The 17,468-nt window shown below is 42.8% G+C and overlaps 1 protein-coding gene across 1 annotated transcript in view; it reads left to right on the plus strand.

Annotated features, from left to right (window-relative positions):
* LOC137316329 (potassium voltage-gated channel subfamily B member 2-like) overlaps nt 1-17,468 on the plus strand; it is a 332,694-nt gene that overhangs the window by 300,226 nt on the left and 15,000 nt on the right. The window lies entirely within an intron of this gene.

Genomic DNA, 17,468 nt, shown 5'->3' on the forward strand with positions numbered 1-17,468 from the left:
TGCCCCTGCTAGAACGTTCCTAATAATAGATTCTAGCATTTTCCCTATGACAGATGTTAAGCTATCTGGCCTGTACTTTCCTGCTTTCTGTCTCCCTCATTTCTTGAATAGAGGAGTTACATTCGCTATTTTCCAATCTGATAGGACCCTTCCAGAATCTAGGGAATTTTAGAAAATTAATACCATGCATGTACTATCTCTGCAGCCATTTCTTTTAAGACCCTAGGATGAAGTCCGTCAGGACCTGGGGACTTGTCAGCTTTTAGTTCTAATATTTTTTTCAGAACCCTTTCCCTGCTGATTAAATGTTTTAAGTTCCTCCCTCCCTTTCACCTCTTGATTCACAATTATTTCTGGCATGTTATTTGTATCCTCTACAGTGAAGACGGACGCAAAATGTCTGTTCAATTCATCCGCCATTTCCTTGTTCTCCATTATTAAGTCCCCAGACTCACTCTCTGGAGGACCAATGCTCACTTTACTTCGTCTTTTCCTTTTTAAATACCTGTAGAAACTCTTATATTTCTAGCTAGCTTTCTCTCGTACTCTAATTTCTCCCTCCTTATTATTCTTTTAGTCATTCTTTACTGTTTTTTATATTCTGTCCAATCTTCTGACCTGCCACTAATCTTTTCGGAATTGTATGCTTTTTCTTTCAATTTGATACTATCTTTAACTTCCTTAGTTAGCCTTCCCCTAGAGTCTTTCTTTCTCACTGGAATGTATCTTTGCTGAGAGTTATGAAATATTTCATTAAATGTCTGCCACTGCATCTCTACTGACATATCCCTTAACCTAAGTTCCCAGTTCACTTTAGCCAGCTCTGTCTTCATGCCCTCATAATTGCCCTTATTTAAGTTTAAAACACTAGTCTTAGACTTACTCTTCGCTCCCTCAAACTGAATGTGAAATTCAATCATATTGTGATCACTGCTACCGAGATGCTCCTTTACAATGAGGTCATTAATTAATTCTGTCTCATTACACATTACCAGATCTAGAATAGCCTGCTCTCTGGTTGGCTCTAGAATGTGCTGCTCTAACTGTCTCGAAAGCACTCTATGAACTCATCTTCCAGGCTACCTTTGCCAATCAGATTCTTCCAATCTATATGTAGATTAAAATCACCCATGATTATCACTGTTCCTTTCTCACAAGCCCCCATTATTACTTCCTGTATACCCTGTCCTACAGTGTGGTTACTGTTAGGGGGCCTATAAACTACCCCCACAAATGACTTTTTGCCTTTACTATTTCTTATCTCTACCCAAACTGATCCCTCGCCCCCACTATTTAGCTTAAAGCCTTCTCTACTGCCCTACTTATACGATTCGCCAGAACACTGGCCCCAGCATGATTCAGATGAGGACCGTCCCAACGGTACAGCTCCCACTTTCCCCAGTACTGATGCCAGTGCCCCATGAATCGAATTAACAAAGACATAAATGGAAATTTTTAAAAACAACTTTTCTGAACTCCTTTGCACATATGTGGGGCAAATATTGTACAATTTCTGTTTCAGGCGAATAGCAATACGGCAATATAAATCGATTGTATTCAAGTGTGCAATGGGAGAGAAAATAAAACTATTTTGGTAATAGAATGAGATGGGAATTGTCATACTGAAAAGAACAGGTAGTTTTCTTTCACAGAAAGCGGGTCCACTCTGACTATTTTGTCTTACAACTGGACTTCGATCTATCCTAAATCCCACAGAAAACAGCAAGAAATCTCTTTTACACATGACCTGCAGGCTTTGCATGAAGTATTCCGGGACACAAGCCACTAGTCACCAAGTTTTATTACCGCATTCCCAGAATGGTTCTGCAATTATTTGGTTGCACTTCCGATGACAAATATATGACAAATGTTAATATGTATTGTCAAACAGGTACAGCCCGTAACTACATAATTGCAACCTTCCTTTCTCAAGGTAGAAAATACCAACTGTTGACATATCGCTGATAAAGAGATTGACAAGTTGGGACAACACTTGAAGGAATTTCTTCATTACGATTAAATCACGTTAGCTTATTATGCTTTGGCGTAGTCTAATTAGTTCCACAGGAAATTTCAGTGTTAATTGATAACTGGGAAATCAGCTTTCAACTGGCCATAAATCAGAGATAACTTCCCAATTAAGCCCCCTCCCCCAGCACAGGAAATTCCAATCTATTTTCTTATTAAATAAATAACATTTAGTGAATCTATCATTTCTGCCTCACATCACATCAATTACAGTGTCCCTTTAACTGAATATCTGACATCACCATTTGTGTTGAGTACAATAAGCAGAAACTCAAAATCTAAACTCTTTTTCAATGTAACCTGCTTACATTGACTGAATTATTTTAGTTGTTAACTTGTTTATTCCTGGATTACACATTTAATCATTGTTGCAACTAAGCGGTATTTAAAACAACATGTTGCATTACTTATTTAAACAATCTACCAAGTGGCAGCAAGATGAAATGGAGAGTATGAAATCATTCACATTTTGGAAATTCTTCCATTGCAATTAAAAGTTTGCATATTCCATAGTAAACTCCTGATAAATGAAGAGAGTTTTGGAAGGTATAGAAGCCTGTTTAATAAGGATCAGCCACATTACTGGAACTCATCCATATTTGACTCTGCAACTGTGAGAGGTGTGATCTTTTTATCAGATGTTCCTGAGCTGGATCTTAGTTCAGTAGTGATGAAAAAACAATCCGTGCCAGCAAGTTTCACCAACTGTTCAATATCGGGGCAGCGACTGTCTGCTTTGGCGCATTGTGCCACAATGACTAAAAGGTAAACAAATGACCTTCAACTGATGTCTCGAGACAGCCATTTTAGTAATAGAGAATCTCCAGAAAGTGTCTTTAATGGTGATATCATCTTAAAATCTAAAAGTTGTAAACTAAAAAAGTTGAAAAGTAAATAGGGATGGGCTCTAAAGTTTTTAATGTGTTAAGTATTTAGTACTATGCTTCAAGTCTCCTGCCTCCCCACCACAATCACAATACCAAGAAATGTTTTTCTCTTATGCCAAAAATCTAACAGTTGAGATTGAGAAGTATTGCAATTAATTTCAGAATATGAAATTGAATTCGATTAACCTGGTAATTTATCGGCTAACATTAAGAAAAATGATCACCAAAAGCTGCTGGACTGTCGTAAAAGCCTAATTGTCTCACTGATGTTCTTTCAATGAAGGGAACCTGCTACCCCTACCAAGTCCTTTCTACATGTGACTCCAGTCCCACACTGTGTGGTCGACTCTTAATGCCTTCTGAAATGGCCTAGCAAGCCAACCAGTTGTAAAACAATCACCACAAAACAGATTCATAAGAGAAATATCGGACAGACCTATTGGAAACAATCCAGGCATCGGATCAAGACAAGACTCAGGCAATCCCATCACAGTTGGCCCTGCAAAGTCCTCACTGACATCTGAGGTCAGGTGCCAATTACCGCTTTATGAGTCTCCTCCCAATCACCAACAAAGTGAAGGAAGGTGTGATCAATAACAAGATCAAACAAGAGCTACTTAGCAATAACCTACTCACGGACGCTCAATTTGTGCTCCACCATAATCAATCGCCTCCAAACCTCGCCACAACCTTGTCCAGGCATGGACACGAGTTGAATGCCAAAGGAGAGGTAAGACTAACTGCTGTCAACATCAAGGCAGCATTCGATTGAGTATGGCACCAAGGTGCCCTAGCAAAACTGAGCTTAATGGGAGTCAAGGGGAAAGTTAGAATCATACGAGATACAGAGGAAGGCTGTGGTTGTCAGAAGCTGAACATCACTGCCGCAGTTCCTCAATAAAGCATTCTCAGTCCAACCATCTTCAGCTGCTTCATGGATGGCCTTCCCGCTGTCATGGTAAGCAATGAGGCTGTTCGTTAATGACACCACAGTGTTCAGCTTCATTCCAACTCCTCTGATAATTAATCAGCCAATGTCACTCTACGACAGGACCTGGACAACAGTCAAACTTTGGGCTTACAAATGCAGGTAAAATCCTTATCACATAAGTGCAAGGCAATAACCATCAGCAACAAGAAAAGGTCCAACCACCTACCCCTGACTTTCAATGACAGTACCATTGCTGAGTCCCCCATCACCAACTTCCTGGGGGTTAAGTAATCAGAAACTTAACTGAAACAACCATATCAGCACAGTGGCTACAAGAGAAAGGCAAAGACTGAGTACTCTGCGATCGGTGCCTCACCTCCTGATCCCTCAAAGCCTCTCCATCATCTACAGCATGCACTGCAGCAACTTTCCAAGCTTATTTCAACAGTACCTCCCAATCTCATGACGTCTACCAGAAGAAAGACAAGGGCAGTAATATCATGGGAATATCATCACCTCCAAGGTCCCCTTCAAACCACACATCATCCTTACTTGGACATAAACTGCCAATCCTTCTTCATCATTGGGTCAAAATCCTGGAATTTCATACCTAACTCCATCATGGGAGCACCATTAACACACAGACTGCAGCAGTTCAAGGAAAAGGCCCACCATCACCTTCAGGGCAACTAGGGATCGCCAGTAAATACAGCCTTGCCAGCACTACCTGCATCCTGAGATCAACAACAACAACATTTATATTGCATTTATATAGCGCCTTTAACATAGTAAAACGTCCTAAGGCGCTTCACAGGCGTGTTATTAAACAAAATTTGACACCGAGCCACATAAGGAGATATTAGGACAGGTGACCAAAAGCTTGGTCAAAGAGGTTTTAAGGAGCGTTTTAAAGGAGGAGAAAGAGGTAGAGAAGCAGAAAGGTTTAGGGAGGGAATTCCAGAGCTTAGGGCCTATGCAGCTGAAGGCACAGCCACCAATGGTAGAGCGAAGAAAATCGGGGATGCGCAAGAGGCCAGAATTGTAGGAGCACAGAGATTTTGGAGGGTTGTAGGGCAGGAGGAGGATACAAAAAAAAGAGCTTTCCACACAATTGAAATTGTCTCACAGGCAGTGGCTTTATTCATAGGAAATAGAATGACCCTGAATGGAGAGGACAAATCATAATTTCACAATACAAAGGTAGCTCTCATTGCCTGTTAGCTCAGGGTTACAAGCAGCTGCAATTTGAAACTCCAAGATAGTGAGAGGCTAATTACAGTTCTAATTTATAATGTTTAGATAAAGCCGTTAATGACATTCCTAATGCTCTCTGCTACCAAGTCTACCCAGTGCTGACTGGGGATTTGTAATGTGTATCTTGCCCTCTAGTGTTTCTGTATGATCTCTATGATGAGTATTGTATGTTGAAACTGATTGGATTTAATGTTATATACTATTGTGAATTTTAAGATCTGGGACTGTACGTCACTTGATTCCGCTAGGCGGAGGTGTGATAGGTTGTATCGGGAGTGTTGGCAGCAAATTTTAAATTTTACACACTACTTTCAAATGGGCCTTCATCCTCCCTGTACTTGCTGGTGTATACATTTTGTGTGGTGGGGGGTGGGGGTCTAGGGCATTCTCCCCTGAAAAATATTGAATTTTTACATTAAAAATGGTGCATTCTGATTTATTTAAAACACCTTTTTAACTTCACAATTGGTCGGTTGTTAATCTTCAAAAAATTGTAGAAAAAATAAGTTAACATTGGGGTTCATCCATGTTCAATGAGCCAACCAAACAATCACATACCCAAAAGCTGACTCAACAGATCCTTCCTCCCCATTACGGAGGCACTAAGGCAGATTTTCCTCTGTGGCCCTCTATTGGATGCCCAAAACTCCCAGTGTACCTGAGGTGAACTATATCTGTGAGACAAGGGACTTGCGCTATTTTCCTGACAAGCAAAAATTTCAAGCATTTTCCCTCATTTCTTGAAGAGCAATTGCATGCTACTATGAATTTGTATTTGTACTCTGTTACTAAACCCGATTCTTAAATTGCTTTAAATTTGTTTATACGGCTACTCTTTTCCTCAGTTCCCTAAGTTCACAGAGATACTGGGGCCGATGTTTTGTTTTGGGTGTACATCAAAAAAAGAGATCACACCGCTCGCCTGATGACATTAGTGAGGGGCCCGAATCATTTTCATGGTTGGGCCTTATTAGGATACTTTCAGCAAGCTGCCAGCATATGAACAGACCAGTAAGCAGGGCACCGCAATTTTTGACCCGTTACCACAACGTTCCCACTCAGAAATGGGGACAAAAATCGCCTGCACTGCTTTCCACCAGTTCGTGCTGGCATTCATCTCTCCCCCAGTGCATGTTGCCACTCTTCTCCCTTTCTTCCCTCAGTTCAGGCCAATACTTACCTCCCCCTTCCCCCAACACCCCTCCCAGTTCATGCTGGCTTCTTTCACCCCTTACCCCTCTCATCATACTAGCATTTTTACCCACTCAATTTCTGCTGGCAAATTCCACCTCTACCTCAGTTCATCTTTCACTTCTCCCCACCCCGCCCCAACTTTCAGTTCTTACTGATGCCTTCCTATTCCTTTTCTCTCAACAATACCTCTGGATCCTATCTGCTGCTGCTCCAGGAATAAAATGCTTTTCACAATAGTTTTGCAGAATTTGGATTCCCAATCTCACAAAACTATCGTGAGAATTCCCAATCACAGCAGTGTTCCATTCCCTAGAGCAGCAGGGCAGGTGGGAGTGGGATACTGCTGGAGTTATAACGGACTGTGTTGGTCTTCCACCTGACTATTTCTACTTGTCTATGTGATACTCAGGGAGTGAGCCTTGGCTCAGTGGTAGCATTCCTGCCTCCGACTCAGCAGGTTAAGGGTTCATAGCCCCACTCCAGACATAGGAACAGGAGTAGGCCATTCAGCCCCTCGTGCCTGCTCCTCCATTTGATAAGATCATGGCTGATCTGTGACCTAGCTCCATATACCTACCTTTGGCCCATATCCCTTAATACCTTTGGTTGCCAAAAAGCTATCTATCTCACATTTAAATTTAGCAATTGAGCTAATATCAATTGCCGTTTGCGGAAGAGAGTTCCAAACGTCTACCACCCTTTGTGTGTAGAAATGTTTTCTAATCTCACTCCTGAAAGGTCTGGCTCTAATTTTTAGACTGTGCTCCCTACTCCTAGAATCCCCAACCAGCGGAAATAGTTTCTCTCTATCCACCCTATCTGTTCCCCTTAATATCTTATAAACTTCGATCAGATCACCCCTTAACCTTCGAAACTCCAGAGAATACAACCCCAATTTTTGTAATCTCTCCTCGTAACTTAGCCCTTGAAGTCCAGGTATCATTCTAGTAAACCTACGCTGCACTCCCTCCAAGGCCAATATGTCCTTCCGAAGGTGCAGTGTCCAGAACTGCTCACAGTACTCCAAGTGCGGTCTAACCAGGGTTTTGTATAGCTGCAGCATAACTTCTGCCCCCTTGTACTCCAGTCCTCTGGATATAAAGGCCAGCATTCCATTAGCCTTATTGATTATTTTCTGCACCTGTTCATGACACTTCAATGATCTATGTACCTGAACCCCTAAGTCCCTTTGGACATCCATTATTTTTAACTTTTTACCATTTAGAAAATACCCTGTTCTATCCTTTTTTGATCCAAAGTGGATGACGTCACATTTGTCTACATTGAATTCCATTTGCCACAGTTTTGCCCATTCACCTAATCTATCAATATCGCTTACAATGCCACCAATCTTTGTAAGGAATCTTACAACACCAGGTTATAGTCCAACTGTTGGACTATAACCTGGTGTTGTAAGATTCCTTACATTTGTCCACCCCAGTCCATCACCGGCATCTCCACATCATGACCAATCTTTGTGTCATCTGCAAACTTAGATATGAGACTTTCTATGCCTTCATCTAAGTCGTTAATAGACAGCCTCGATGAGTGGAGATGAGAGTTCCACCCGTTCTTGGGAGTTAAAATTCCCCCCAGTCTCTGATTACTGGGTTAACCTCCATTTGGGTCCAATGGGAGCAGAGTGGTCCCACCCCTGTAGCCTGTCCTGGTAGGGAGTTGTGAGTCAGGCTATCAACCTGCCCACATAAAAAAGGTCTTTGTTACAGAAAGTACCTAGAGCACCATCTGTTGGATGTAAAAAGCAGTTGGAGAAATGAAAGCACTAGTAAATCCTACAGTCACTGCTTATGTGCCATAAGGCAGGAGAGAATAAGATGTGATACCCTTATTTTAGGCTTGGCATGATACCGAAATGATATCAACATCAGTTGAGTACAGTTTTTAATCCTTGAGGGCTTAAAGCTAAAGCTGCAATGCTCCATATTGTATTTATTATTATCTGGCAATGATATAATACAATTATCAAAGAAATGGAACACACTAGAGAATTTCTTATTCATCTGTATACAATTTAACCTTTTTCTAACTCATGATATCCTGTAAGATATTTACTGTCACATAACCAACTCTCCTGCAGTCAGCAGAAGTTTCACGTGGGAGGTTGTGATACATAATAGTCATGAAAGCCTTCTATTTAAAACAATATATCTTGTAGTTTTAATAAAGGGTTTTCACCACTGCTGTAAATTCTGGTAAATGCTCTGCCTCCATAGCTCTCTCTTACTTTCTCTCACTACACAGTGGAGAAAGTACTAGAACATCCTACAGTCGGGTGGGCAATGAAGAGAGAGAGAGAAAAAGGGAAACAGAGAAAGAAACAGAAAGAAGCAAAAGAGAAAAAGGATACATTAGTGTCATGTGGCCATCCCCTATGGCCCTTATGACAGACATAACTTCCTGCTTTTAACCTATTTATGTTTTTCGTGTCATTCAATGCCTCAGGTATATGATTCAAAACTGGAAATTGCACACCTGGGATCTGTTTAGTGTTGACATCACTGCATTCATTACACACAAAGAAGCATCTTAACCTCCATTCCAACTTCCTTCCCAGCTCCTGGCTTTGGCTGAAACTGATAATGCTCAACTGAGCTATCCTGTTTGACCATGAGCTGAGCTTCAAATCCCATATCTGGTCCATCATCAACATTGTCTACTTCCACATCCATAATATTGCTCGCTTTCATCCCTATTTCACCCCACCAACACTGAAACCCTTATCTGCTTTTGTCACCTCAAGACTTGGCTGCGCCAAAAGGCATCTTGGCTGGCCTCATGAGCTCTGCCCTCCACAAACTCCAACTCATCTGAACTCCACCACCCACATCCTATCCCATACTAAATCCCTCTCATCTGTCGTCCTTGTCCTCACCAAACTCCATTGGGTCTCCATTCCCCCAACATATTTATTTCAAAATTCTCACACTCCTTTATCAATCCCTCCATGGCTTTGTGCATTCCTAAATCAGCAACCTTCTCCAGTCCTACATTCCAGTTTACTTTCCTACTCCTCCTACTGTGATGTAAAAAAAAACAAAGAACTTGCATTTATATAGCACCTTTTATGACCTCAGGATATCCCAAAGCTCTTTACATCCAATGAAGTACTTTTGAAGTGTAGTCACTGTTGTAATGTAGGAAACACAACAGCCAAATTGCGCACAGCAAGGTCCTACAAACAGCAATGAGATAATGACCAAATCATCTGTATTAGTGATGTTGGTTGAGGGATAAATATTGGCCAGGACACTGGGAAGAACTCCCCTGCTCTTCTTTAAATAGTGCTGTGGAATCTTTTACATCCTCCTGAGACAGCAGACGGGGCCTCGGTTTGATGTCTCACCTGAAAGATGGGTGTACTGTGCAGCCATTGCCACCTTTCTACCATCAGTGGCAGAGCCTTCAGCCATCACAACCCAGCATTCTGCAATTCCCTTCTTAAACCCCTCTGCCTTGCTACATCTCTCCTCACCTTCAAAAGCTTCCTTAAGCCTTCCCCAGTCTACATCCTTGGTCACAACCCAAACTCTTCCTAAATTCTACTTGGTGTTCAACCCTCCCCACCCTGCACCCATGAAGCACCTTGGGGTATTTTGGTATGGAGAAGGAGAGGGTTGATGAGGGTTGTGCAGTTGATGTGTATATGGATTTTCAAAAGGCATTTGATAAAGTACCACATAATAGACTTGTTAACAAAATTAAAATAGAGGGTATAATTTCAAAGTTTGCAGATGGCACGAAACTCAGAAATGTAGTAAATAATGTAGAGGATAGTAACAGACTTCAGGAGGACATAGACAAACTGATGAAATGGTACCCAACCATTATTAACATTACTGGTCCTGGCTCCTTCAAGTTTGCATCCAGATTTGTCTGAACCTCCAACTTCTACATCAGTGAATAGAGCCATTGAAGGCTATTCCAGTAAACCATATCATTGGAGAAGGTTGGATATGAACAGAAAACATGGAGGGAAAATCACTTACTAAATTCAGTATTCCTAGATACCTTCTTAATGTTTTTAAAATAGTACATGCAGGGAAGTACTTTTTATTGAATATACTCATTCTAGGCTTACTCTTTTTTAAAAATTCAGAAATAAGATCATAATTGTCATTGCCTATGCAATAAATATATGTCTACTTTATGCCTGGCCACCAGGCAGGCAGAAGGCACACGCCTGCAATAACCTGAACCCTGTTTCAGGTCACTTACATTGGTCAAACAGGGCTTAACGCATGGAAGCAGGGGAGGAAAGTCAGCCTGAGAGACCTGCTGCAGCAGGAATGGCTGCCAGCAACAGAACCTTCTCAATACTGTCCAAAAACAGCAACCTGAAGGCCCTCAGCACCAATCCCAGCCCAGAAAGGAGAAAAAGGGACGTTTTTTTTATTCGTTCATGGGATGTGGGTGTCGCTGGCAAGGCCAGCATTTATTTCCCATCCCTAATTGCCCTTGAGAAGGTGGTGGTGAGCCGCCTTTTTGAACTGCTGCAGTCCGTGTGGTGAAGGTTCTCCCACAATGCTGTTCGGTAGGGAGTTCCAGGATTTTGACCCAGCGACGGTGAAGGAACGGCGATATATTTCCAAGTCGGGATGGTGTGTGAGTTGGAGGGGAACATGCAGGTGGTGTTGTTCCCATGTGCCTGCTGCCCTTGTCCTTATAAGTGGTAGAGGTCGCGGGTTTGGGAGGTGCTGTCGAAGAAGCCTTGGCGAGTTGCTGCAGTGCATCCTGTAGATGGTACACACTGCAGCCACGGTGCGCCGGTGATGAAGGGAGATAATGTTTAGGGTGGTGGATGCGGTGCCAATCAAGCAGGCTGCTTTGTCCTGGATGGTGTCGAGCTTCTTGAGTGTTGTTGGAGCTGCAGTCATCCAGGCAAGTGGAGAGTATTCCATCACACTCCTGACTTGTGCCTTTTGGATGGTGGAAAGGCTGTGGGAGTCAGGAGATGAGTCACTTGCCACAGAATACCCAACCTCTGACCTGCTCTTGTAGCCACAGCATTTATGTGGCTGGTCCAGTTAAGTTTCTGGTCAATGGTGACCCCCAGGATGTTGATGGTGGGAGATTCAGCGATGGTAATGCTGTTGAATGTCAAGGGGAGGTGGTTAGACTCTCTCTTGTTGGAGATGGTCATTGCCTGGCACTTGTCTGGCGCAAATGTTACTTGCCACTTATCAGCCCAAGCCTGGCTGTTGTCCAGGTCTTGCTGCATGCGGGCACGGACTGCTTCATTATCTGAGGGGTATCTTAGATCATGCTGTGTTTGATGCCTGCCCTTCTCTGATGTTCCATCTGGAGAGGGGTTGGTTGGAGGCCCTAAATCCCATTTTTTTCTGGGGCACCTTCAAAATGGGACCCCTTGTGGTGCTAGGGGAGGAAAATGAGACATCAGGGCTGGAAATATCCCCTCATGTCTCATTGCCACGTCAGCCCTTAGCCTATGCCAATTGTCGGTGCTCCTCCTTTCCCCTCACAGGAAGCCCCAGATATTCTGGGACAACGTAATGGGGGCAGACATAAAGGAGTCCCCATCCCTTATCCTTGTACTTTGTACTTGGGGAATAAGAGTCCCCCAGCCACAAAGCACAGGTCAAACAATCCCATTATGTTTCGTTTTACAATAAATTTTAGCAATTGAATTGATTTTTATATTTCCTGCATGTCACTTGCTTTGATTGTTGAGTTTCATCTGTTCTGATACATTCAACTTGAAATCAAAATTTTTTTGTTTTATTATGAACTGCCACTTATTAAATTGATACATTATTATTATGAAAGGTTTGTTGTTGACCTCTTATATTGTAGGCCACTTAATCTAATCATTGTAATAAGATAGCTTCATTCTAATACAAAAATGAAGATACAGCTCATGAAGAGCTTCCTCAGCAAAAAAATCAAATTAAATAATTGTCAATTCTGGGCACCACACTTTAGGAAGAATGTCAAGGATGTCAAGGGTTTTAAAAGAGGTGGCTGCAGAGAGAGTGGATGCATTGGTTTTGATCTTCCAGAATTCCCTAGATTCTGGAACAGTCCCTGTGGATTGGAAGGTAGCAAATGTAACCCTGCTATTCAAAAAAGGAGGGAGAGAGAAAACAGGGAACTACAGGCCAGTTAGCCTGACATCAGTAGTATCGAAAATACTAGAATCTATTATTAAGGATGTAGTAACAGGGCACTTAGAAAATCATAATATGATTAGGCAGAGTCAACACGGCTTTATGAAGGGGAAGTCATGTTTAACAAATTTATTAGAGTCTTTTGATGATGTAAGTAGCAGGGTAGGTAAGTGGATGTCGTATATTTGGATTTTCAAAAGGCATTCGATAAGGTGCCACATAAGAAGTTGTTACACAAGATTGGGGCTCGTGGGATTGGGGGTAATATGTTAGTATAAATTGAGGATTGGTTAACGGACAGAAAACAGAGAGTAGGAATAAACGGGTCATTTTCCGGTTGGCAGGTTGTAACTAGTGGGGTGCCGCAAGAATCAGTGCTTGGGCCTCAGCTATTTACAATTTATATTAATGACTTAGATGAAGGGACCGAATGTAATGTATCCAAGTTTGTGACGATACAAATGGTGTGAAACTATTAAATGTTGGTGTTCAGAGTGATTTGGAGGTCCTTGTACACGAAACTCAGAAAGTTAATATGCAGGTACAGCAAGCAAATTAGGAAGGCAAATGGTATGTTGGCCTTTATTGCAAGGGGGTTGGAGTACAAGAGTAAGGAAGTCTTGCTGCAACTGTACAGGGCTTTGGTGAGACCACACCTGGAGTAGGTGTGCCGTTTTGGTCTCCTTACCTTGGGAAAAGGGGAGGTGCAATGAGACCTGGGTGTCCTTGTACACCAGTCGCTGAAAGCAAGCATTCAGGTGCAGCAAGCAGTTCGGAAGGCGAATGGTATGTTCGCCTTCATTGCAAGAGTATTTGAGTACAGGAGCAGGGATGTCTTACTTCAGTTATGCAGGGCCTTGAAGAGACCACATCTGGAGTGCTGTGTGCAGTTTTGGTCTCCTTATCTGAGGAAGGATGTCCTTGCCGTGGAGGGAGTGCAACGAAAGTTTACCAGACTGATTCCTGGGATGGCAGGACTGCCGTATGAGGAGAGATTGGGTCAACTAGACCTATATTCACTAGAGTTTAGAAGAATGAGAGGTGATCTCATCGAAACATATAAAATTCTAACAGGACTAGACAGACTAGATGCAGGGATGATGTTCCCGATGGCTGGGGAGTCCAGAACCAGGGGTCACAGTCTCAGGATAGGGGGTATACCATTCAGAACTGAGATGAGGAGAAATTTCTTCACTCAGAGGGTGGTGAACCTGTGGAATTCTCTACCACAGAAAGCAGTGGAGGCCAAGTCATTAGATGTATTCAAGAAGGAGATAGCTATATTTCTTAATGATAAAAGGATCAAGGGATATGGGGAAAAAGCGGGAACAGGGTACTGAGTTAGATGATCAGCCATGATCATTCTGAATGGTGGAGCAGGCCCGAAGGGCCAAATGGCCTACTCTTGCTCCTATTTTCTATGTTTTTATGGAAGGATAAACTTGCCTTAGAAGCAGTGCAACAAAGGTTCACTAGATTGATTCCTGGGATAATAGGGTTGTCCTATGAGGAAAGGTTGAGTAGAATGGGCCTATAGTCTCTGGGGTTTAGAAGAATGAGAGATGATCTCATTGAAACATTTAAGATTCTAAGAGGGCTTGACAAGGCAGATGCTGAGAGGATGTTTCCACTGGCTGGAGAGTCTAGAACTAGGGGACATAGTCTCAGGATAAGGAGTCAGACATTTAGGATTGAGATGAGGAGGAATTTCTTCATTCAGAGGGTCGTGAATATTTAGAATGCTCTACCCCAGAGGGCTGTGGATGCTCAGTCGTTGAATATATTCAAGACTGAGATCGACAGATTTTTGGACTCTAAGGGAATCAAAGGATTCCTGCCCCTATTTCTTATGTTCTTATGTTCTTAATTTGTAGCTACCACAAAGGTTTTTAACCATGTCAATGCAAGGAATTCCATTCATCATGACAGCATGTTATCATTGTGTTAATGAATAAAGAAGCCTATTGAGTCAGCTTATTGCCATGATTGATAGGCATCCCAGATCACTTTGGGTCCAGTTCAAAGCAGCAGTGTATTGAAGAGAGCTTGGAAACACCAGAGGGCGGGTTTTCCTCTCCAGACCCTCTGTCTAATCTGGAGGTGTGCCACAGTTTTCCTGGTCCAGGCCATTTGCATGGCCCAAGCACACTTCTGGCACAGGCCCGTCCCCAGCAGGGCCTTGCCATGAGATCAGCCTAAGAAGCTTGCAGCTATGATCCTGGCTGGCTACCAGCATCACAATATTCTGGCTGCTGCTGCTGCTACAGGGGATGAGGAGATGGGAGGGAGGAGAGAGGGAGGGGTAAAGGCGGGAGGGGTACCTGTAGAGGAGATGGGAAAGGGGAAAGAGCAGTGAGGAGGAGGGAAGGGGGAGAGGATAAGACAGGAAGGGACAGAAAAGATCAGCAGTGAGGAGAGACAGCAGAGAGGAGAGAAAGAGCAAGGAGAGTGGTGAGCAGGGGAAGAGGCAGAAAAGAGAGAAATCGAAGGTGGTAAGGAGGGAAGTGGAAAGCAGAGAGAAAGGAAAGAGATGGGGAGGGGACAGGGAGGTAGAGAGCAGGGGAAAGGGTGAGGTGGAGAGGAAGAGACGAGGAGAAGGGGCGAGCAATAAGCAGGGGAGGGAAAGGCAGATAGGCAAAGGAGGGGAGAGGGAAGGAGCCGGGAGTGGCAAGAGGTAGAGAGGAAGGGAGGTAGAGCAGAAGGAGTGAAGGGAGAGGAAGAATGGACAATAGGAGAAAAGTGAAAGAGGACGGGAGAAGGAGGAGGAGCGGGAGACATAGAAGGTGAGGCAAAAGGGTAGCAATGAGATAGGTGAGAGGGGAGATGGTGATGGGGAGAAGCAAGAGGAAGAGGAAGCAGGAGAGAAGAGGCAGCAAGGAAGATGGGGGAGGGGGATTGGAGTAGGATGGGGACAGTTGATTGGATTGGGGAATGGGGAACGGGGAAGGAGACAAAGGATGGAGATAGAGGAGAGGAGGGGCTAATGAGGATCGTGCAGGTCACAGTTTGGGGTGGGGGGGTGCTGCTGGCGGCTGTCTAACTTGCTCACAATATTCACCTTGTAAATATCTCTATCCCATTTAGAGGGGCTCATGTTCTGACTGAAATAAAGATCTTTACAGTAAATTTAAAGCTGTAGAAGCCTGTCCTTGTAGTTCTCTTCAAGAACGCAGCAATATTATAGGTTGGATTGCACTAGACAGGACTGATGTACTAACATTTTATTGTGGCATCATGGTAGTATCATCTCTAAAGGTTTAGGAGTTTACAGAGTTCAAGTTCACCAAGGCTTATGATTAATGTGGCAAAGCCTGATGCTTCGTGCAGACAAGTTAAATGAACTTTTAGAATTTCCTTGGTATTGCCATTACGATTTTCACAGAACATCATTTTTAGATTTGACATGGTAACATTTTTAAAACTCTAGTACTGTATATGCTCACATATAAGACTAGAATTTAGGTCTTTAGGTGTTTATATTTGGATTTTTTTACCCAAGTCATTTTGGTACTTGGTACTCTAGATTAATCTGGAGAGTGCAATTACCTACTGTTAGTACAGCCCTACACTTCTATCCTGAACTCTCCAGGGGCACACCTTATTCGGAATTCCGGTATCTCACGCCACACTCTCTGGTTCCCAGTCTCCCACTCCCTTCTCTAGAGTCCTAGACTCCTGCCCTCTGCCTTTGTGCATTGGTGGAAGCATCAGTGCAATCAACGCACATTAAAATCAAATTTCCACTCTCCGGGGAGCCACGATGACTGATAAGCTTGTTGTAGGCTTTTGTTTCAGTCATTTTGGCTGCAATATTGGTTGTCTTTTCCATGAGTATACATGCTAATATTCTTTTTTAGTGGTTTACTTTCTTTTATTTTCAACAAATATTTTATGGACTACCCCAGGTGTAGTGCATGCATATAAAGATGTTCATCACTAACACTTATGCAAATACATTTTAAAACATTTTAATTTCCTGTTATATGGATTCAAAGCATTTTAAATATATTGTAATTTTGCTTTTCTTAGGAAATTATATTTATCTTTCATTTTCTTTACTTGATTTCATCTCTGTTCCTGACTGATAAGGTGAGGCACAATTTGTTCCCAGGTCTCTGTCAATGCCCTCTATAACATGAAAGCCCTTTTATTAAACTAGAATGGTTTGGTCGTTAAAACAACTTTTGTTATTAGATCAAGTAGCCTACAACAATAAGTGGTGCCAATTAACCTGACATCATGATGATCAGTTAAACATATGGGGGTCGATTTTAACCCAACCCACTCAGCGGAAACGGGAAGGAGGGCTATTAAAATCGAGCAATTTTACTTACCGCACCATTCTCACTGTAATCGCGCTGGCCACCATTTTAACTCCTGACTTCAATGCAAATCAGGGTCCCATGACAAACATGGGACCTTGATGGAATTCTAACCGGCTCCTGAGCGAAGAGATTCCAGGTGAATCTGTGGAGAAGCCAGCGAGGCCCACTAAGGTAAGTTTAAAAAAAAGTTTTCTTAGCCGGGCCTGAAGGGGCAGGAGCGATATTCCGGGCCCCACAAGGAAAGTCCGGGCATCTGCTACCCTGGATTCCCTAGCTATGAGACCCTCAAAATACCACCCCCTCTCTCCGGACTTTCCAGCAGCCGCTTTTCACCAGAAATTGCTGAGCAGCTGACCGTCGGGTTTCAAATGAGGCCCAGCAGTTAAAATCTGCCAGGCCTCCGACTCACACTCCCATGTGGGATTGCCGTCCGCTCCTGGGAGTTAAAATCAGTGTGTAAGAGTTAAAGCACAAGCTGGTTACAGTGATGCACCTACCTTTATCAGAGATTGTAAGGAGAAACCAATTCAGAGTATATCATTTGCTAAAATTATACTATTAATTAGATGCCAGATTCAGGTAATGGCTCTGATCTGACGCCTTCTTCACTACAAAGACAACATATATGAAACATAAAGAAATAGTTGCCTTGGAGCTAAAATAGACTTTTATTTTCTACTCAGTATTTGGATCTGATGGCTGT

Source organism: Heptranchias perlo, chromosome 3 (genome assembly GCF_035084215.1).
Source record: "Heptranchias perlo isolate sHepPer1 chromosome 3, sHepPer1.hap1, whole genome shotgun sequence".
NCBI lineage: Eukaryota > Metazoa > Chordata > Chondrichthyes > Hexanchiformes > Hexanchidae > Heptranchias > Heptranchias perlo.